At 41.3% G+C, this 23,695-nt stretch overlaps 1 protein-coding gene and 1 long non-coding RNA gene across 4 annotated transcripts in view; one reads left to right on the plus strand and one right to left on the minus strand.

Moving 5' to 3' along the window:
* The window catches only part of LOC125719462 (uncharacterized), a 108,189-nt gene that overhangs the window by 44,570 nt on the left and 39,924 nt on the right, over window positions 1-23,695 (plus strand). The window contains exon 2 of one of the 3 annotated variants that reach the window (XR_007385093.1): window positions 12,819-12,972. The exons of the other annotated variants lie outside the window; for them this stretch is intronic. This is a non-coding gene — a long non-coding RNA (uncharacterized LOC125719462). The remainder of the gene's footprint in view (window positions 1-12,818; window positions 12,973-23,695) is intronic. 3 annotated transcript variants of the gene reach the window in all.
* LOC125719454 (class I histocompatibility antigen, F10 alpha chain-like) overlaps window positions 1-23,695 on the minus strand; it is a 73,836-nt gene that overhangs the window by 16,771 nt on the left and 33,370 nt on the right. The window lies entirely within an intron of this gene.

The following is a 23,695-nucleotide window of genomic DNA, read 5'->3' on the forward strand; positions in this document are numbered from 1 at the left end:
CACAGACACAGGGAAAGCAAAACACACACATTACAGTCACAGACACTGGGAAAGCAAAACACACGCATTACAGTTATAGACACTGGGAAAGCAAAACACACACATTACAGTTACAGACACTGGATCACAGTTATCGCTCTACATTTAAAAATCAATAGCCCTTAGCCCTCACCATTAAGATTTTGCATCATCTTAGAGAAATTTAAGTTAGACTATATAGCAATATACTTTTCTTTACGCATTGGTTCTGTAACGTTACAATTTAAAACTAAAACATTAATTGGCAGATGGTGTAATATGTATTACGTGAAAATCATGGTTAACTGCCCACATTGTCAAATGAAGATGTGAAAATGAGCTATTTGGAAAATTGAGGACATTTCAAAAAAATATTCTGACAATCCTTCAACAGTAATACATACGGTTATTGCATACATATCGCCTAATACAGGCGTCGGACAATGAAACAAACACCTGGTCAATAGTATTTGAGGTTTCACGCCTATATATGCACGGCCAGGTGACCAGTCTTCACTGACTGCACATTCCATCAGAAAGACCAGAGTGTGAAGATTGAATTAGCAGAGCAACAGAACAGCCATACAAAAAAGAGCAAGTTGAGGGAGGCATAAAAAAAGACAATTTCCCCACGGAGAACAATAAAGTATCAGTTATTATTATTATTATTAATAATAGTAATGATAATAATAATGATGATGATGATGATGATGATGATGATAATAATAATAATAAAATATTGCAATCCACACAATGTAATGGGAGACATATTAAAGTTCAAAAGAAGACTTGTCTCGCTGGCACATCTGTAACCAATACAGCAAATCTCTGTGGTGTATTGAGAGCCACAGTATCCAGGGTAATGTCGGCATACCACCAGGAAGGACGGACTACATCCAACAGGTGTAACTGTGGACGCAAGAAGGAGGATGGGATGTCTGGGTACTAACTCAGATCGTATCAAAAAGAACATAAAACCACAGCTGCCCAACTGACTGCAGAAATAAATGACAACCTCAATCAAAACTGTTACTGAGCTCCACAGGGTAAATATTCATGGTCAGACGTCTATAGCCAAACCTTTGGTCACTAATGCTAATGCCAAACATCAGTTTCAATGGTGCCAGCAGCACAACTAGAGCAACGGCAAAAACAGAAAATATCAATCAACTTCACAACAAGATATAAAATTAAACACATTTAATCGGATCGCTTGCAACTACATGCCGTTTACCAAGTAATTACAACGTTAAAAACCACATAGCCGAAGCCTTAAATCTGGACAACACTTAGGTTTTAAAGTAAAATGAAATGTATTAAAACTCACCTGCAAATATGGAATCAACATCAAACAAAATGAATGCAAAAACAGCTTTCCACATGTTGTCGGAAATGGATTTTTGTTAAAAACAAATGAAAAACTCAAGCGTCTTACAGACAACAGTGAACAGTAGTACGGAAACAATAGTAAACAATAATAATCAAGAGCAGACATGCCAGTTTTCAGGAGGTTTCAGGATGACAGGGTTTCTATTCGAAACCGAAAGTAATTCAATGAAACGTTCCGAGTACAGAACAACTTTACAAAGGACATATGAGCGGTTGTTTCAAGACAGAACTTAAGATGGTTTGCTTTCACGGATGTCCTGATACATTACGCTAGGATTTTTAAAGGCTATATATCTTTAATATCTTTAACTGCTTAAAATATGCCTGAATCGTGATTAATTTCTGATATTATTCAAAGTCAAATTTGAAACCATAAAAACATTCTGAAAAGTTGATGTTGAATATACATATATTAATATCTTTTAAAGATACACAAATTTAACTAAAAGTAACCATTAAGACCTGGGATGGACTGGCATCGTGTCCAGAGTGAATTAATTAGTTTTATCTTGAAACACACGCAGTGACGTAATGTAATGACCTTTTGCAGGATGAAATTTCCGTGAACAGTGCAGAAAGTAACAACACAAAAACCAAGGCGGCAAAGCCATGAGTGACGCATCATACAGCGAAGTGACAGAAACAAACGATAACACACGGTGACGAGGGACCCGCAGACACGGGAAAATAAATGCATGTGGGCTGGGGGGAGCCAGGGTGCGGGAAACGGGTCATAATCTCCCAGGCGGCATGGTGGTGCAGTGGTTAGCACTGTTGCCTCACACCTCTGGGACCCAGGTTCGCCTGGGTCACATGTGTGCGGAGTTTGCATGTTCTCCCCATGTCGTCGTGGGGTTTCCTCCGGGTACTCCGGTTTCCCCTCACAGTCCAAAAACATGCTGAGGCTAATTGGACTTGCTAAATTGCCCGTAGGTGTGCATGTGTGAGTGAATGGTGTGTGAGTGTGCGTGGCGATGGGCTGGCCCCCCATCCTGGGTTGTTCCCTGCCTCATGCCCAATGCTTCCGGGATAGGCTCCACACCCCCTGCAACCCAGTAGGATAAGCAGTTTGGAAAATGGATGGATGGATGGATGTAAAAAATATTCAAAAACATTGTGACAAGCTTGCGTTGAATAAATTAATTCAATATCATTTGTATTTTTTTTAAATAACAATGCATTATGCAATAGTTACAAAAAACGAATCAACGAATTTACGTGTGTGTGGAGACCAAGTGTCAAATCCAAGACATTGAAAATAACAGTCACCTTACATAACAATTTGGTAAAGGGAAGATACACAAAACACTGGGACAACAGGAAATGGCCTTGACACATTGTGCCTAAATAGGCAACTAGGATCAGGGCAATTTTACAAAATTACACAATTACAATTAAAATATGAACAAAGTATTTTTACCTGTAACATTAGCTGCTGCTGACTGGTAAACATTATCAGTATTACTGCTAATTCCTCACAACAAGGGAACCGGCAGAACTGGATATATGAACTAAGATGATCGATAGCTGCCAAAAATCCGGGGAAGGATAGCGTGTGGCATGGTTGCAGTGTGGTGACGGAGTCTGATATCCCATTTGTCTTATCAGTTGGTATTTCCTGCCATCTAGACACTTTACCATGTTGTTCTCACAGAGAAACGAGTCTCTGTTCCCTAGGTAACAGTTCTTTGATGCCTTTGCAGTTATTTCCCATTTCATCCTCATGTGATTTTCATCTTCTGCACGAGACTACAGTTAGTCACTGAAATCTCATGCCATCCCATCCAGGGTGCACACCAGACTTGTGATTGAGTTTATTGGCAACACAGGAATCTCTCCTTGCAAAAGAACGCATTGCTGAAACTGGATGTAAAATAAGGAAGTATCAGTGCCAATATAAAGGTGTCACAGGCTGAGAGTGGTAATAGTTGTTTGCTGACTGTGATTAGTGTTTTCACAAGGGTGATCCCCTTTTTTTGGAATGATAGATGGAACAGCACAGTGAACAGGGAAGTGTAAACTCGTGAGGCAGAAGACAGTGAGGTATCTCAGGAAAGATCAGCGGATGCTGTGGCTATGAGACTGTCTGCCCCAGTGTTTCTGTTTACAGTGCTGGCTTGTAATGGTGTGAATGGTGGCCCTATATGCGAACTGCATGGGGTCAAGCAGAGGATTAGTTACGGCTTTCAGATGGAAAAAGTCTATGATCAGAATGCTTAATAAAAATAATAATAACAACATGCCTCAGTGGGATGAACATCTTTCATTATGGTGTAACAGTGACCCTTATTATTTCCTTCCCTCGTAGCACATGTCACACGCTGTCTGCACTTAGAGATTCCCTTTGTCACCACGTATAATGAGAATGGAGTCCGGCTGGCTCAGTGTCATGCAGGTAACAGGCATGGTGGCAAGGATGGTGATTTGGGTATGGATGGTAGAGATGTCCCTACCAATATTCTGGGAATACTGAATTGTCCTAACCAATATTTTTAGTGATCTCCAAACTTTTCCACAGCTTTCCCACCGCCTTCATCACCCCGAAGTGACCGGCCCCGATGGCTCCATGCACCTCAGGACGTGGCCCTGAAGGCTTATCTGAATACACTTAAAAATATTTGCCCTCCATAGCCTCCCTGCATTCATTTCTGGGTAATAAATGAATATGCCGGGGGCCTCTGTTTGCGACCCTGCTGTCAGTTGTGCCCAAAATGACTGAGACATGTCAACAAGATGCGAAACAATCCCAATTATTTATCAGAGCTTTCAGGTCAGGTGAGTCTTCGGTATTGTAGTGTCAGGTAGGCAGAAGCTTTGCAGCAACAGTAGAAAAGATAAAGGGGAACCGGTTTAACACAAAGTTGCTTCTTTTTTTCCCGACCCTTAAAATGGCCGAACTGAAGTAACAACAACACAGCGACAACACAGGAGGGAAATGCAGGAGGTTACACAGCAGATGGTAAAGCACACAAACGGTGGGTTATGTCAGGATTACACATACAACACTGGTAAAGGTACACGTGTTAAACGGGAGCCGGTGTTACACTGAAACAGACAGCTATTTACCAGACATACACAGGGCTATAATCAGGGCCCGCCAGCATGCTGGGACATGCAGATGTAGTAAGTCCACGATACACGACTTTCCAAGTCGTCAGCACTTTGGTCACCTTTTGTTGTTTTAAATGTGCTCTATAAATAAACTGACGTGACTCATTTAGCACGTCATTGTCTCAGGCCGCACTCTCACTTTGCAGATCATGTTATTTCTATTTTATATTCAGTGTATTTTATATGTTTTTTGCTATATTTTCCTTCATTTTATTTTTTACTTGTTATATATTCTACTTTTTGTGTAGTGAGGAAACACATTTTGTTCCGTTATGTTATACAGTGTGTTCATTTGTAGGAATGACAATAAACACCTGAATCCTGAATCTTCTAAAGTCTTTAATGTAACTTTTAAATATACTTTGGTATTTATATTCTATATACAGCTTCAGAAAAAATTAAGAGACCACTCTATATTTTTAAACAAATCTGCTTTTTAAATCCCTGTTTAATCATGATTCTGCTGGTAATAGAGCAGCAGGTTGCTTCCAGGTTCAAAATCTCTAAGACAGCAGAACACAAGATCAAGGTGAAGCAGGAGACATTGGGAACGACCAGAAACCAGTCAGGTAGAGGGCAGAAGTGACTTAATTGACTATGCTTCTTAATGACTGTAATGCCAGAGATGACCGTCAACTTATCAAAAAGTGCCTTATAAATCAGAGGATGACATCAAGTGACCTTCAATAGGAATGGAAAACATAAAGTTTTTTGAGAGCTGTGTAGTATAACATTGAGTGCAGTATTCTGCGCTCTTACAGAACATACATGTACTTTAGCTGTTTGTTCTATTGGATGCTCTCTGAAATGCATTATATTACTGTACCATGTCACATACAGGCGTTACTGTGTGCTCCTATTCTGTAAAATGGATGGTTTGCTGTAATGCCATCAGTAATTCTATTACTGTATTGCAGAACTGAAAGGGGACTAGCTAACGGAGGCAGAAGATGGCTATTCTCACAAGAGCAAGAGATGGCCATCGTCAATATGGTCATAGACAACAATCTGATTCATTCGCATGAGATACATAGGAGACTTGTTGAGGATCAGGAAATATTCCAAGGCATTGATTCTGTCAGCATCTCAACAATTGACCGCATTTTTCGAAGGAACAGGTTGAGGCCTATCGTGTTCCTTTCAAAAAGAACTCTGATAGAGTCAAAGACGAACGCATGGAATATGTGCAAATATGGTTTTTCATACCATATTTGAGTATATTTATATATCTTGCGAAGTCGTGTCTGACCCATTGCAACCCCATGGGCAACGTTCCTCCACCATCCCCCGGAGTCCATTTAAGCTTAAACACCGACTGCTTTAGTGACTCTATCCAGCCACCTCATTCTTTGTCGTCCCCTTTCTTCATTTGCCCTCAATCTTTCCCAGCATTAGGCTATTCTCCAGTGAGTCCTTCCTTCTCATTTGGTGGCCAAAGTATTCCAGCTTCATCTTCGGATTCTGGCCTTCTTAGGAGCTGTCAGGGTTGATCTCCTTGCAGTCCAAGAGACTCTCAGGAGTCGTCTCCAGCACCACAGGTCAAAGTCCTCAATTCTTTGGCGCTCTGCCTTTCTTATGGTCCAACTTTCACAGCCATACATTGCAACTTGGAAAACCATGGCCTTGACTATATGCACTTTTGTTGGCAAAGTGATGTCTCTGCTTTTTAGTATGATGTCTAATTTTGTCATACAGTAGCTTTCCTCCCCAGGAACAAGGGTCTTTTAATTTCTTGGCTGCAGTCCCCATCTGCAGTCATCTTGGAGCCCAGGAAAATAAAATCTGTCACTACCTCCATTCCTTCCCCATCTAATTGAGAGGGCTGGATGCCATGATCGTAGTTTTCTTAATGTTGAGTTTCAAACCAACTTTTGCACTCTCCTCCTTCACCCGCAACAGGGGACTCTTTAGTTCCTCTTCACTTTCTGCCATTAGAGTGGTATCATCTGCATATCTGAGGTTGTTGATAATTCTCCCTGCAATCTTAATTCCAATTTGTGATTCATCTAGCACTGCCTTTCTCATGATGTGCTCTGCATATAAGTTAAATAGGCAAGGCGACAGTATACAGCCTTGCCGAACTCCTTTCTCAATTTTGAATCAGTGATTCCATGTCCAGTTCTCACTGTTGCTTCTTGACCCGCATACAGGTTTCTCAAGAGACAAATAAGATGGTCTGGTACTCCCATCTCTTCAAGAACTTGCCACAATTTGTTGTGCTCCACACAATCAAAGGCTTTGACATAGTCAATGAAACAGAAGTAGATGTTTTTCTGGAACTCTGTAGTTTTCTCCATGATCCAGCATATATTGGAAATTTGATCTCTAGTTCCTCTGCCTCTTTGAAATCCTGCCTGTACTTCTGGAAGTTCTCGGTCCACATATTGCTGGAGTCTAGCTTGTAGGAGTTTGAGCATAACTTTGCTAGCTTGTGTAATGAGTGCAATGGTGCGGTAGTTTGAACATTCTTTGGCATTGCCCATCTTTGTAACTGGAATGTAAACTGATCTTTTCCAATCCTATGGCCACTGTTGAGTTTTCCAAATTTGCTGGCATATTGAGTGTAGCACTTTTACAGCATCATCTTTTAAAATTTTGAATAGAGCAATGAACAGCTGGAATATTGTCATAACCACTAGCTTTGTTGTTGCTTAGACTTCTTAAGGCCCATTTGACTTAACATTCCAGGATGTCTGGCCCCCTGTCAGTGACACCCCATCGTGGTTATCAGGTACGTTAAGCTCCTTCCTATGTAATTCTTCTGTATAATTTTGCCACCTCTTCTTAATGTCTTCTGCCGCTGTTAGGTCCCTGCAATTTTGGTCCTTTATCATGCCCATCTTTGCATGAAATGTCACCTTCACATCTCCAATTTTCTTGAAGAGATCTCTGGTCCTCCCTATTCTATTTCTTTCTTCTATTTGTTTACACTGTTCATTTAAGAAGGCATTCTTATATGGGGCGCCGTTTGTAAAGATAGCAAACATTTTTGTACTTGCCACTTTTTCAACATTTAGTGCAATTTTCTGACATTTAGCTACAAGTCAATGGTGTTGTGGATCATCAGGTTTTTTTGCTGTGTAAATTATGTTCAAAATTGTTCATCATATGTAAATATAAATGGCTTGTCTATATATAAATATTAAATGTAAATGTTAAATATAAATGTTAAATGTAAATATAAATATAAATGTTAAATATAAATGTTAAATGTAAATGTAAATATAAATGTTAAATATAAATGTTAAATGTAAATATAAATATAAATGTTAAATATAAATGTTAAATGTAGACTCTAAATGTTGAGAACGTATGCAAATTAGCCACGCCCATTTGAGTAAAATGGGCGGTACCGACGAGAGCGCAGATTAGGGCTGATGCGGGACAATATGGCGAATTCCGCTCACTTAGAGGCCATAGAATGTGCAGTTTGAATGTGGTGTTAATTCTAGATGTTGTTATAGAGCTTCATAGAACTGGTCAACTTCATCCTCTTCAGCACCAGTGGTTGGGGCATAGACTTGGATTACTGTGATATTGAATGGTTTGCCTTGGATTCGAATTGAGATCATTCTGTCATTTTGGGTATTGTATCCCAGTACTACTTTTCCTACTCTTTTATTAACTATGAAGGCTACTCCATTTCTTCTGATGGAATCTTGCCCACAGAAGTATACCTGATGGTCATCTGAATTAAATTCACCCATTCCTGTCCATTTTAGTTCGCCGATTCCTAAAATGTCTATGTTCAGTCTTGTCATCTCTTGTTTGACCACGTCCAGCTTACCTTGATTCATGGATTTTACATTCCAGGTTCCTATGGAGTAAAAATCATCAGACTTTCCTTTCACTTTCAGATACCTCCACCGCTGAGCGTCCTTTCGGCTTTGGTGCAGTCGTTTCATTCTTATTGCCGCTACTAGTACCAGCCCTCTGCTCTTCCCCAGTAGCATATTGGACACCTTCCGCCCTGAGGGGCTCAACTTCCAGCGTCATATCATTTTGCCTTTTGGGTTTTCATGGCAAAGATACTAGAGTGGGTTGCTATTTCCTTCTCCATTTTGTTAGAGCTCTCTGCTATGGCCTGTCTGTCTTGAGTGGCCCTGCACGGTATAGCTCATAGCTTCATTCAGCTATGCAAGCCCGGTGGAAGGTCTATGACTGAGATCCCTACATCCGTATTCACCTCCTCCACGCTATGGAGGAGGCCTGTTCTGACATTACAGTTGAGGCTTGTCAGGGGTGGATTAGACATACAAGGGGTTTCCTACCCCCCTGCCTGGTTAGGGCTGATGTAGCCTGTGATGTTGATGAGACTTTATGCCGTGACCCAGACCAGAGAAGGGATGCTGATTCAGCATGAGTTTGTTTTTTTGTTTTGTTACAGTAATGTTTTCAATGACCTATTGATATTTACAGTTTTTCCCAATCATTTTAACGCATGTCTCAATACCATGTCCACTTTTTCAAAACAATTAATACATGCACCATACCATTGGACTATGTAAGCTAAACTATGTACACTTTTGCATTGCATTGACACATTATGCATTCAATCATCACTTCCCCAAAATTCCAATACTTCTCTCAGTCATTGTTCGCCACCAGCAAAACTTTGTACAACTACAGCCGATTTTTTAGATGTTTTGATAATCTGTTCAAAACAGTTAACTTTCAGGACAAAACCTACTGAAATTCAGAGCATTGTAAATTGAAATATGCTGCATTCTGACAGACAAAGGACACTAATTACTTGCACTAACACAAATAATTATGCTTTTATCAGAAATTTCGTAATTCTGTTTTTGTTTGCTGCTTTGTTACCATTTATACAAATGAGATCATGGAGTTTCTCTTTCCTTTTTGCATCGCAACACAATGTATTCTGTGCAAAAACAGTGGGTATGGCAACACATATATTACAGTAAAGCATTTACAGTTATTCATTTAGCAGGCACTTTTACCCAAAGCGACTTACAGTGAAGTACTGTAACTACAGGGACAGTCCCGCTGGAGCAAGTTGGGGTCAAATGCCTTGCTCAGGGGCACAATGGTGGCAGCCCCCTTGGGCGTGAACTCACAGTCTTCCGGTGTTCCTAATGGGAGCCCAGCCAGATCCCTAACCCATAGACCACCACCATCCCCCTAGATCACCACCAAGCGTTTTACAATGCTTGAAGCTGGAAAGCTGAATGAAAACAACCACCTGCCTGTAATTAGAGCTAAGCACCTATCTAGGAATTTGTGTGGTTAGTGCCAGTTTGCCATATGTACAAAAGGGGCCATCTTTGGATTGGCATGTTCCATTGCCATTTTTCTTTAGTTAGTGAAAATGGATGCCGCAAGAGGCAGAGGAAGAGCAAGAAGACATCAGCTGAGAGGAAGAACCATGTTTACTGATGAAATCACAGCCACAGTGATTGAGATTTTTTCAGGAATTTTTTTCCTTGAGGTATTGCGAGACAAAATATTCAGTTTGATGTCGATGAAAATTTATGGTCAAATGTAAAGGACTGAATGGATTAGGCCAGGTCAACAGTGTACTTAACTGTATACAGTGAAACTTTGCTATTTGGCGTTTTTGGGGGTTTTTTTGTATTGAATGTAATGTACTTTCAGTAGGTGCTTGTAATGTATTTTTCTTTTCCAGTGTACTGTGCAGCTGAATATTTACTGTATTATTTGTTGTATTACAATGTTTACTGTAAAAAATGTCATATGCTTTCTTTTATTCTGCAATAAACATTGTGTGAAAATATAGGATACAACAGCACATCGTGTATATGCATTTTGCAGTGCTTCAAGTTGTTTGTGTTTTTTCAGGCATTGTACTTTGTGTGAGAAACTCGTCTTGTGAGAGAGTGCATGTGCTATAGTTTTGGGTGTGAAGCGTTTTGGTGGTTTTAGTGCATTTTGCACCGAAAGTTAACTGATATGCTCAGGTGTTTGTAAAGTTCACAGTGTGAAATGTTTTGAAAAAGTGGACATAGTATTGAAACAAGTGTGAAATGATTGGAAAAAACTGAAATATTGGTAATTTCATGTATTGCATTCTATGTTCTTTATCCGTTGCATGTTTTTACTGCTGATTTAATTTTTCACTCAGTTTCGGCTTATGACTACAGTACATCAAGGAATTAAATAATCATGGAAATGTATAGGCGATGTGTCTTTATATAGTGTGTGTCATGTAGAGAGTTTGTTCTGGGGAAAACCACAAGTGCCATTATTCATTGCAGTAACAGGAGGTATTTTGAACTGATCTCGCTAGTGTGTAATTCCTATTTTGTAGTGTATATGTATTTGATGCCTTTTGTGTGATTACTGAAGGCAGAGTTTGGTTTAGATGTAGGATTACACGGTTTTGATTGGAGAGTTTGTTTTTGACCTGAACAGTGGAAGTTTCAGTAGCTGAGTGAGCAGTTAAGCATTTGTGTTTGAAGTTTTGGGAAATTGAGGCCGAATTTAAAGAAATGTGTTTTAGCAATCGAGAAAAACTGCAAATGATGTCATGCAATACAGGCTTAAACTGATGAGCATTTATAAGAAAACATGGTCAGTAACGTATAATTAAAAAATTTTCTATTAAACACTGCAAAACTTGCATGTTAAAATTTAAATATATAAAGGTCTGTTATTCAAGAGTTAGAAACAACCTTTTAAGCACAACTGAATGTCTGTATTGTCACTAAATTCCATCTTGTCAGTATTTTTCCTTCCATCCATATCTGCTTATTAGTACAGGGTCACAGGGATCCGGCTGGATATCCCAGCATGCACCGGGGCACAGAGCACCCTGGATGGGATGCTGGTTCATTGCAGAGTTACACTCACACACTAAGGATGGTTTAGATGAACAAATTTATCTAATTACATAAATAAATAAAAACATTTAACAAACATCATCTGGACTGAGTCAGATAGTAAACTGATTTAAAGAAATTAAGGTTAAAAATTAAATTATTTCCGGCTCTTCTGGCTACATATTTCAACAAAATCCAAAAACACCTTTGTTTCTATGCATCATCTTTATTATCCCAGTTCAGACGGAATATTTACATACAATGTGATACAAATTTCTGTTTATCAAAATTCCAGAATTATTTACAGCTTTTTATTCAGTAGACATTTTAGTCCAAAATGACGCATCTGTTCATGATTACAGAATTAAACCACATTCTGTCATTTGATATGTACATTTACTTATTTACAAACATGTCTGCGCAAAGTGAAGCAGAATGAAGGATCAGAGCGCAGGGTCACACTGTCCCTGGAGCCGTGAGGGTAAAGGGCCTTGCTGAAGAACCCGAGTGCATCACTGTGTCAGACACTGGATTCGAACTGGCAACCTTCCAATCGCAGGCACAGAGTCCTAAAAACAGAGGCACACAGCAGCCAACAAAAGTGCCCCCCTCACTCTCCTATTAGACACACATCCTGGTCAGAGCAAAACCATTTATCCAGCCCCCTGGGGCAGTGTTTGGGGATAAGGGCCAGGGGAGATATGATACTTTGCAGGACACAGGATTTGAACCGGCAACCATCTGGGCATTGATGTCCAACGTAGAGAACCATACAACCTTCTCCGAAGGTATGTCCCACGGTAACGGGACTTACTGTGACATCATGGAGGATGGACTCATGCTTTTGGTTACAGTTGGCTGGAGTTCTCAGAATCAGTGCCAGACGCTACAGTGAAAAACCCAAAGATAAAAAGTCACAGGGTTTGGTTATATTCTATACATACATACTAAAGGACTTCAGGCAATTTATTCAAGGCAATATTTCCATTTAAATCAATTTTAAACTTAAATGCTCTTTATACACATATTCAGTCTTGGCAACAGCAATACAGGGTAACAATACTCACTGCCGGCTCTCCTATAGCCTGAAACACAGAGGGACACAGAGTCAGACACAGGCACTCAGACTCTGTGCATCATTCGGGTGTCAGAGGCCCCAGTTTAATGACTGTGTGCAGTTACATGCTTTTAAACATGTCACTTGTATTTCAGTGTGGATGCCATTGTTCTCTGTGTCTGTCGGCTTTTCTGTTACCTGTCCTGCTCCTCCTCCACAACACGACCCCAGTGACAACAGCAATGAGAGCCAGAGCAGCAGCCACACAGCCGACGATGATGCCCCAGGAAACGCCTCCTAAAATAAAGTTAAAGCACCATGTTCACCCCTGACAGTGACGCCCATCAGCTGCTCTCTCTCATTACTGTGTCGCTGCTCCTCTTACCCTGATTGGTCCTTATGTTCTTCTCCTCCAGCAGCACAGCAATGTCATTTTGAAGGCTCTTGTGCTGCACGACACAGCTGTAGCTGTTCCTCTTCCAGTCCTCAGGCTTCACCGTGAGTTTTGATGTGATCTGGAATGTTCCGTCACCATTTGGCAGGGTCTCCCCCACCTCCACATCACTGTGCATGTCCACTCCATCTTTCTGCCAGGTCACCATGATCCCTTTGGGGAAGAAGCCGGTTGCGTGGCAGGTGACAGGAGAGGAGGGGTCCTTCTGCAGCAGAGACACCTCAGGGCGGACTTGGGGAGAAAGACAAAAACATCCATAAATGAAACGTTACACTTCATCACCAGCAATCTCTCCTGTAAATACATAATGTGATTAATAATCGACACATTTTAGCTGTAAGCCTGCATCAGGACAGGGACAGCTGTACCCCCCAACCCCCTCCCCGGCTGTATTTCTTAGTATTCCTGACAGGAAGGTGTTAATGATCTAATACCATCTAATGCTGCTGATTGTGAGAGTCACTCCAGGTGGGACGGCAGACAGAAGCACGAGGTTGGGGGGGGGGGGGGGCAGGTTAATGACAAAAGCCTCAGGATTACTGCACCTGTCCTCTCCAGTGTGTTACAGCCTGACACTCAGTGTATCTGCTAAGCAGGACAGCCCCAGTCCCAGGCCTGCTGTACTGTACCTGTCCGCTCCAATGTGCTCTTCCCGTAGCTCACATACTTCTTGAGCCACTCAGTGCAGATCTTGGTGAAATAATATTTTTCTTCTCCAAGACCCTCTCTGTCATGATCCCACTTCTGTTTGGTAGGAACCGCCTGCTGCACTGGAGCCACAAAGCTCATGGTCTTGAAATCCAATGCAATGAAGTCGCTCCCATCATAGCCATACTCATCATGAGCATCTGTGACCCCAGTTTCATCATTCCACTCACAGCCATAAATATTCTGATATGTATGAATACCTGCACAGGAAGAAGAGAGAATTAGCAGGCAGGTTTGATGCGGTTTCAAACAGGCCTGTCAGCAGCTCCTCACTCTCAGCATCCTACACGTACTTTGCAGCATTAAATGACATTAAATTCATACACGTTCTGGAAACTGCACTAGAGCAGCTGAGAGGTGAACTTCCCCAGCACCCATCCTGTATACCTCAGAGCTTCAGCGTCAGTCTGTGAGCACAGTGTTACTCTATAAGCTCTGTGTATAAAGGACAGAGGCTCTTGATGCCTCCTCAGAATGACGACGTCCTCACAGTTTGTCAATGAGGGCTGATCATGGACAAAACAGAGGCCGAGTGAGGAATTCCTACATTTACATGGGGGCAGGTGCTGGGGGACAAACCCACAAATGGTGTGAATTTGCATGCTATGTCTGATGCAAAAATACCAGCAGCTTCTCTAAAGGACAGACTATGTCTTGAGCTTCTCTGACACTGAAGTGTGCTGAGACCCATCAGGCAGTGACATGTTCCATAGCATGTAACTGCACACAGTCAGAGTATAAATACTGAACGCAGCTCGGGCCACACGCCACATGCAGACAGTATATATCAGGTTTGCTTTTTCTTGGCCCGGTTGCAGTGGTTTCATTTATGCATTTAGACAACTGTGCTGTTGTCCAAATTGTACAGAAAATAAACAGAAAACTGGCCAAAAAAATCAAATAGAATAAATGTGCAAGTTGTCTGTTTACAGCTGCCTTGTGATTTAATAACTGAGAAAGGCACTAATTGGCTACAGCATAAAATTTTTAAAATAAGGTCAATTCCATTAAATTTGGCTGAAGCACAATATGAAAATACTGATGTCATAGTGTGGAAATTAAAGCCCGTTCTTAGTCATACATAATAATATAATTCTCCTGCACAGAAAATCATCAGAATTACATACGGTATCAATTCAATGAAATATGCAAAAAATATAATATACAAAATTTCATTGTACATCTATGCGATGACAATAAAAGGCATTCTATTCTATTCTAAATGTACTTTTCTAAAAAAATAAAAATAAGAAAATGCACACCCTTGCCCTACAACAACGTGTCCATTAAGCACTACGGTGTTTTAATACATTTAGTGTGAGCAGAGTGTTCAGATAAGCATTAGGGGTGTAACAATTCTCCAAATCCATGGTTCAGGTCAGACCTCGATTTCTGAGCCACAGTTTGTTTCATATCCTCAGTGGTTGTTTGTTTGTTTTTTTGTGGGGTGAACACAAAAAAATGGGGAGAAAAATTCTGGGCGTTAATGAATCGCTAGCAATTTGGAACACTGAACCGAAGAACACTAAACAACATGTTTAACGTCACGTAAAATAACCATGTAAACAAAAGTAAAGTAAAATGCTATGCTTTACTGCAGGAGAGGCCAATCTTATCCGCAAAGAGCCAGTGTGTATGCAGGTTTTTGGGGTAACCTTTACGTCAGCTGTTCAAACCCAGGTGTGAGGACTCTTCAGCCAATCAGTCCTTTTGCGGATAAGATTGGCCACCCGTGCTTTACTGGATAACCAGAATGTTCCTACACCGCTGACTGAATGTGGCCAGGGTCTCTGCCATCTCAGGGTTATTGTCCATCTTGATATAATGAAACCAGCCTAGCTTTGGACTAAAATAGTGACGTCACACATGCAGTTGGAAGACGATAAAATAGGTGTCATGTATAAAATTAACAAAATATACAGCTTTCCCTAATTTTAAATGGAACAGTAATTTAGTGATTTACATGTGTCACAGTGTTAATTGTGAAATGAAAAATTAGTTTTTAACATTTGTAACATAATGAGAGCTCAAGAGGCTGCATCTACCACTGGTGATTGGGGTGTTTATCGTGGTTCCATCTTTCAGAACAGCAAACACGACATTCTGAATGTTTATACTGTGGTCTGGATCTGAGTGTCAGGAATATTACACCACTAACAAACATGTTACAGTGTCAGGATCACTGTGGTAAACATGCACCACTTACCTTCTGAGTGATTAAAGCGTTTCTTTGCCACTTCGATGCTCTTTTTCATCACACCCTCTGCATACCAGCTATACTGATTCTGCTGTTCCCAGTAATCAGGCCCCTCAGACTGCTCTAACCATCGCTGGCGGGGAGTCACTTTGCGTATTTTGCTGTCATAGTAATCGATGGGCTCCCCATTTACCAACCCCACAGATACAAAGTCTGGGAAGTCAGGTATCCCTGACGTGCTGGTGTAGACATACTGTAGGGAGTGTGTCACTAGGAAAACAAAACAATTATTGCAAGTTATACAGCTGGGATCTCTCTACATTTACCCTACGTTTTTTTGTATTATTTTCTATTTTACTATAGTGGAATGCAATACAGGCTACATTGTGAATACAGGGATACCTGCATGTGAATTAATACTTATAAAAAACTAATGAAATCTATGTCATGTTCCAGGTTTGCTGGTTGAAACTTGAAACTATCTAGCAACTTCCACCTAGTAATTCCATACTTCTTCATAAAATCTGAGGTAAAAACTACTGAAAGCCATTAGTGGTTTACAAATCTTGTCACCAGTCTTAAAGCATTTATTAACTCATTAATGACATGACTGGCTCTTGCTGACACTCTTAACCAGTTGCAAAATATAACCACACGACGTCACGCTGACTTTGTGGCTTTTGCGCTATTTCTCAATGTCTAATTATATGTGTTTTTTAATCTATCGAGCTTGAGCTAACTACTGCTATAACTGTCTCTTAAATGTACTGTCACATCACTGACGCCTAACAGACCGGCTACATTCGCACAATCACGCCGGTCTCTACGAGAAGAAGCTGGGTCTTTTGATATATAAATCATATCATACAAAACTAAAGTAAGAATAATAATGAAAATATCTACTAACATATCCCGTGTCTAACATATCCATGTTAATTGGGTAAATATAACCAAATTAGTAACATACCAAATAAAACACAGTACATCAATTCATATTCCAAACTATATTTAAAGCCAACCAACAAGGCAGAAAGTCAGTACATCTAAAGTTTTAAGGTATTAAGCAGGAGCGGCGGTCAGCACAGCCTTTCCCGAGCTGAAGCCCAGGCGTCTCCGCTGAAATGGGGCCTCAACTTAAATTGTTAGTATAATTTTAACCCCACCAATGGCCAGTAACAAAATCATCACAATAATCACACGGCACATCAAAATATTAAAGTATAGTTTTTTTTAAATACAAAACACATGCTTAAAAACTGAGTAATGAAAGCAAACACCAGTGTCAGGCAAGACAGCACAACCCTTCGTCTCACTTTAGAATGGCGTTTTAAAGCAAATGAATATTTATCAAAACCTACCTGCAAATGTGCAGTTAATGTAAAAAAGTATTAGAATGAAAATGCCAACTTTCCGCATGATGGTGGGAGCGGGGGGTTCCCGAAGGAGGGAATCAAACCCCCCATCACCTTCAGTATGTGATACCGGGACACAACATTGACCACAATGGGTTGTATTCCGGTTGCATTTCTTTCAGAGCAAAAAAATATAACATTAGGCGTGGTGAGACCTTTTCCACCAATAGCAAGCAAGAGAGGACCTGACGTCATAAATCTCTAGGACACCTAGAAATGCAGAGGTTTCTATTCGAAACCAAAATTAATCTGACTCAAGATGTTTTGGGAAATTAGGTTTAATATATCATTGAGTTTATCATGGCAAAAAATATATATGGTAGTTTCAATACAATAGGCTACTCCAACACAACATTAAATATACTGGTTTGATTTCATGCACGTTTGTATAAATTATCGGGATATTAGGTGATACATTTTGTATAGAGTATATTGTTATCACTGTACTATGGAGCAGAATTCCTGTCACCTTGAAATGCAAAGACGACATCAGCATGCGCGGAAAAACAATCGACACAACGTATTGTTTATAGTGCGCAGCACGCAGGAAGGGAAATTATACAACGCATAACGGGAAAACGCTTCATGTGGCTTAATGTTCCAAAACTGCGACCAATAATCACCAAATTTCTCGCAGACATATCTGGTCATAAAGACTTTCACCTGACAAAAAATCTAATCCAAAATACTAGCAATATGGAGTATGATAATATGATTGTCACGATCTGGCGCGGGGAGAGCGGCGATCGTGCGGGTGCGGCGAGCAAGTAGCAGGCAAACAGGACAAGTCGGGGCAAAACCAGGGATTTAATAACGGAACCAGGACAGGAATATATAGCACACCGACTAACATCAATGACAGACAATGGACTCCGGTAAGACACGGACTGAAATACACAGGCCTGATTGAAAGTAAACGGACACAGCTGGGTACGATCCGGGAAACACACGTGGGTAAGCAGGGGGCGTGGCACACATGAGGAGCCGACGAGCAGGTCATGACAATGATAATAAAAAATAATAAAACTGAGAAAGAGAATTTCGTTATTAGTTACACAGTTTAATTCTTATTTTAAACTACCAAAGCATAATGCTTACGGATACTTATTATCCACGTCATTTTTATTAGACATCGATGAAAAGTTCATTATATTACATTCATTCTCAATGAACCAAATTCACAACTTAAACACAAAAATAAATTACACAAAAGAGAGAGAACAATTTATGCAAACTCTGCGTCCCGCCCCGATCGATCATATAGCCCTCGTGTGTCCCACGCCCTCCCCCGATCGACTACGTGTGCTTCCCCGATTGTGCCCAGCTGTTTTCAGTTAGTCTGATGTCATGTCCTGTAATTAGTCCGCGTTCAAAGTCTGTATCCCCAGTTCCGTCATTGACGTCTGTCTGTCTGTTGTGCTCCGTTTTCCTGATTAAAGCCCTTTTGATTTATCCCAGTCCTGTTGCCCTTGCCTGTTTCCCCGCTACGCTCCGCGTCAGGCGTGACACTCTGAGAGAAGTGCATTAAATACTTGCTTATTTATAATGCTTTTCTGCTCAGTAAGTCACCAAGAACCCAAATTTATTAAATCATGTAACTCCGCCAGATCAGAAGTTATATCAGCTCATTAATAATGGTTCCTGTAATAATAAACCTCCAGCCAAAGCTCACATGTATCCTGATGTTCCATTACACTGTTTCATACATTTATCAGCCACATTCATCATTTCATTGCTCATCTTTCTGTTTGCTGTTGCTTTCTCCTTGGTGCTTGTTACTGTGCATCTCACACACAGGGTCACACAGGCGTCCTCATCAGCAGGCTGTGCTGTATTTAAAGAGACGGATCATGATAAAAACAGACTGCAGTGCCGCACAGTGACATAGCAGAGCAGCTATAAGACAGCGGAGCGTTAACTGCTAATACAGTAAAGTTACAGAGAGAGAAATAAACCTGCATTAATGATCATTACTGATCGTCAGTCAGTGATTCATTTTCTGAAATAGATTAAATTTGTTCTGCTCCATGTAATTTCAGTCTCATAACTGCTGCCGATTGTAAAGCTACTACAAACTTAATAAAGAATAGATATTGTGTTGTGTGTGTATCAGGTTCTGCGATGGGTCGGTGCCCCATTCTAGGTTATTCCCTGCCTTGTGCCTGTAGCTTCCGGGACAGACTCTGGACCCCCACAATCCCACACAGGACAATCGAGAGCTTAAAAAGGATGGATGTATGGTGCAGCCGGTTGGCAAGATCATCTAATTTTGCCTTTTGTCTTCTGGCAGAGAATGAGAAGAACCTGAAAACAAAACGAGACAGAAATGAGAAGAAAACGTCCTGAATGCAGCTGAAGGAGAAACTAAACAAAGTGATTAAACAAATTCATGTGTACAGATGCTCTGTGTGAACCTGCAACCTGTGAACGTTATATAAAGTTCTCATAAAGAAAAACTTCTGCAGGTACGACAATTTAATTGAACAATTTACGATAAATAACATCAGTATTAAAAGGAGATAGACTGCAGCACAGCCACAACGTTACACCATTATCCTGGATAAAACACACAGACACCACAGTGCAGATGTTCTGTAGATGTCAGGCAGCTCTGGGTTTAATAACTAAACTGAAAATCCCATAGTGTCTATTTCACACTGTGACTATGACAGTACACAATGGTTCTTAATGTAACTTATGATTATTCAAAGCTATTAATGATTCAACTAGGGATTGATCATATTGTACCTATAAGCTCTGCTGTCATTGCAGCTTCAAACACAAATGACGTGACACTATCAGCTGTGTCCATGTGAGGGAGCCAGAGGCCACATTCTGTGCAGTGAAGCCCCAGAGCCACACAGAGCCGCCTGGGTCTGGGGGTCAGATCCGGAATAACCAGGCGTTTGGCTTAACTGGGTAATATGTGTTTGGGCAGAACAGGGATTCAGGAATAGACTGTACTGATAAAAATCAGAATGAAAAGTGTTCCTTAATATGTTATCTTTCAAAAACATCTCACAGGTGTTATTCACGACTGAAGTACATAGTGTATCTAAAAGCTCTGCTGTCGAGCTGCTTTATGACCAAGCAATTCTCCAATAATTTCCTAAACTACAGCACATATATAACGCATAAGACAACTAAGAATAATAACTTAGAAATGAACGTACTTTTGGCAGTGAAAATAACTTCTCCAGTATGACTGATGGCAAACAGACTTACTGTGAGATCATGGAGGGTGAACTCATGCTTTTGGTTGCTGTTGGCTGGAGTTCTCAGGATCAGCGTCAGATGCTACAGTGAAAAACCCAAAGATAAAGTCACAGGGTTTGGTTATATTCTATACATACATACTAAAAGGGCTACAGGCAATTTAATCAAAGCGATATTTCCACTTAAATCAATATTAAATTTAAATGCTCTTTATACATATATTCAGACTTGGCAACAGCAAAACAGGGTAGCAATACTCACTGCCGGCTCTCCCATAGCCTGAAACACAGACGGACACAGAGTCAAACACAGGCACCCAGACTCTGTGCATCATTCAGGTGTCAGAGGCCCCAGTATAATGACTGTGTCCAGTTACATGCTATGAAACATGTCACTGGTGTTTCAGTGTGGACGCCACTGTTCTCTGTGTCTGTCGGCTTTTCTGTTACCTGTCCTGCTCCTCCTCCACAACACGACCCCAGTGACGACAGCAACGAGAGCCAGAGCAGCAGCCACACAGCCAATGATGATGCCCCAGGAAACGCCTCCTAAAATAAGGTTAAAGCACCATGTTCACCCGACAGTGATGCCCATTAGCTGCTCTCTCTCTCATTACTGTGTCGCTGCTCCTCTTACCCTGATTGGTCCTTATGTTCTTCTCCTCCAGCAGCACAGCAATGTCATCCTGGAGGCTCTTGTGTTGCACGACACAGCTGTAGCTGTTCATCTTCCAGTCCTCAGGCTTCACCGTGAGTTTTGATGTGATCTGGAATGTTCCGTCCCCGTTTGGCAGGGTCTCGCCCACCTCCACATCACTGTGCATGTCCACTCCATCTTTCTGCCAGGTCACCACGATCCCTTTGGGGAAGAAGCCAATTGCGTGGCAGGTGAAAGGAGAGGAGGGGTCCTTCTGCAGCAGAGACACCTCAGGGCGGACTTGGGGATAAAGACAAAAACATCCATAAATGAAACGTTACACTTCAACACCAGCAATCTCTCCTGTAAATACATAATGTGATTAATATAGGGCCGATAATACGGACTATTTTTCTATGGATTAATCTATCGACTATTATCGATTGATCGATTAATCTAAACAACAAATTTTCCTCTAGAAAATGAACTTCACCCCAGCCCAGTATGTCCTCACCCCATCCCCTGCGGTACTGTACCTGTCCTTCCCAGTGTGCTCTTCCCGTAGCTCACATACTTCTTCAGCCACTCAATGCACTCCTGGGTAAAGTACCTTTTATATATATCTTTTCTAGCTCTGTCACTGTCCCACTTCAGTTTAGTGGGAACCGCCTGCTGCACTGGAGCCACATAAGTCATGGTCTTTAAGTCTAGTGCTAAGAAGTCGCTCCCATCATAGCCAAATTGCTCATGACCCCCTGTGGCCCCAGTTTCATCATCCCACTCACAGCCGTACATCCGCTGAAATGTGTGGATACCTGAACAGAAAGAGGAGAGAATTAGCAGGCAGGTTTGATATGGTTTCATCCTCTGAAATGCTGTGAAAATGACGCCCAAACAGGCCTGTCAGCAGCTCCTCACTCTCAGCATCCTGCATGTACACTGCAGCTTTCAGGCCTTTTTAACTGTGTGACGTTAAATTCACACACAAGCTGGGAGATGAGTAAAGTCTGAAATCACAGCACACATACACACAACACAAAAAGCTGAAGATTTAAGTGTGTTCAGTCAGGATTGTTTATATACGCTCTTGTTTTGTTTAAAAACAATTGGGCCTTCATATAAAAAAGACAAAAAGTGTCAGATCGTCCTGCCGAAGCTATTTAAACCCTTAATCAGTTTCTCTCACTGGATGGCGATGCTGTGTCAATCTGACTGTAGATCTGTGTGCGAATCAGACACAGGATTCCATACACAGGTGGTATTGAGGCTCATGGTGCTTCTTCACACCTCTGTGGGGTTCAAATCTTGTATCTGCGGTGTGCATATGGATTTTGCACGTTCTGTGTTAAAACTGTACTGTGACAACCTTTTTGGGAAGTCGCAATGCACTGTAAGGGGATGATCAGCATGGCGCTGGCCAGCAGTAACCGTACAATGCAAGCAATGCTCACTGCTGACCTCAGGAAGTGAGACACAGCAACCTGTGATTTCCCTAGTAGGAGAGGGGACAGTCTTTTATTGGTGAGCTTAAAGCCCAGGCAGGGTAGAAGGCGGAGAGAAGGAATAGGAAGCCAGGAGTGTATGTGCTCTTTCTGCAGGTGGATTGGAGGATGACTGTCCTGAAGGGACCATCACCTCTTCACAGACCCCAGGGCCTTTTGTGTAGTGGTCCTGTTTTCCTAGGGCTGGGCGATATCACTTAAAACTAAAATCTCCAATTTTTTTCTAACTTGGACCCAGTAGCTAAAGCACTGGCAGACAGACACGCTCCCTCATGTTATCAAAACGGACCGAACAGATTTTTTAAACCCCAATATGGTGTAGACAATTTGTCATCGTCTTTTAAATATTGTGGCATTTCTATATATTTCATACACAGACACAGACACACAGAAAATAGTATCGGGACACCTGGCCATTACACCTACAGGGACTTTTATGAGATCCCATTCTACATCCATAGGCATCAATATGGAGCCGGTTCCCCCTTTGCAGCTATAACAGCTGCCACTCTTCTGGGAAGGTTTTCCATAAGATTCTGGATTGTGTCTGTGGGAATTTTTGCCCATTCAGCTAGAGGAGCATTTGTGAGGTCAGGCACTGATATTGGACGTGAAGGCCTGGTTCACAATCTCAATTCATCCCAAAAGTGTTTGATGGGGTTGAGGTCAGGGTTCTGTGCCGGCCAGTGTCAGCCAAGTTCTTCCACACCAAACCATGTCTTTATGGACCTTGCTTTGTGCACTGGGGCACAGTCATGCTAGAACAGAAAAGCACCTTCCCTACACTGTTCCCACAAAGTTGGAAGCATAGAATTGTCCAACCTGTCTTGGTGTGCTGAAGCATTAAGAGTTCCCCTCACTGGAACCAAGGGGCCTAACGAGACCCCTCAAAAACAACCCCATACCATTATCCCTCCTCCACCAAATTTCACAATCAGGACAATGCAGTCAGGCAGGTAACGCTCAACACTTACTGACTGAAGTACAGCAGGAAACAAAACATGACTTAGCTTACATTGCTACAAAAAACACCCAACACATAAAATGAGAACATCGTCAGCTTCTAAACAATGGTGCGCATCTCATACATGTCCGTAAAATAACTCCTTAGCTATTCGTTTTCCTGTCTGATAGTCGGCATTTTCGTAGACAATAAAATGCATAATTTCCGTGTAAAGTGTTCTTTCCACAG

This window comes from Brienomyrus brachyistius, chromosome 23 (genome assembly GCF_023856365.1).
Source record: "Brienomyrus brachyistius isolate T26 chromosome 23, BBRACH_0.4, whole genome shotgun sequence".
NCBI lineage: Eukaryota > Metazoa > Chordata > Actinopteri > Osteoglossiformes > Mormyridae > Brienomyrus > Brienomyrus brachyistius.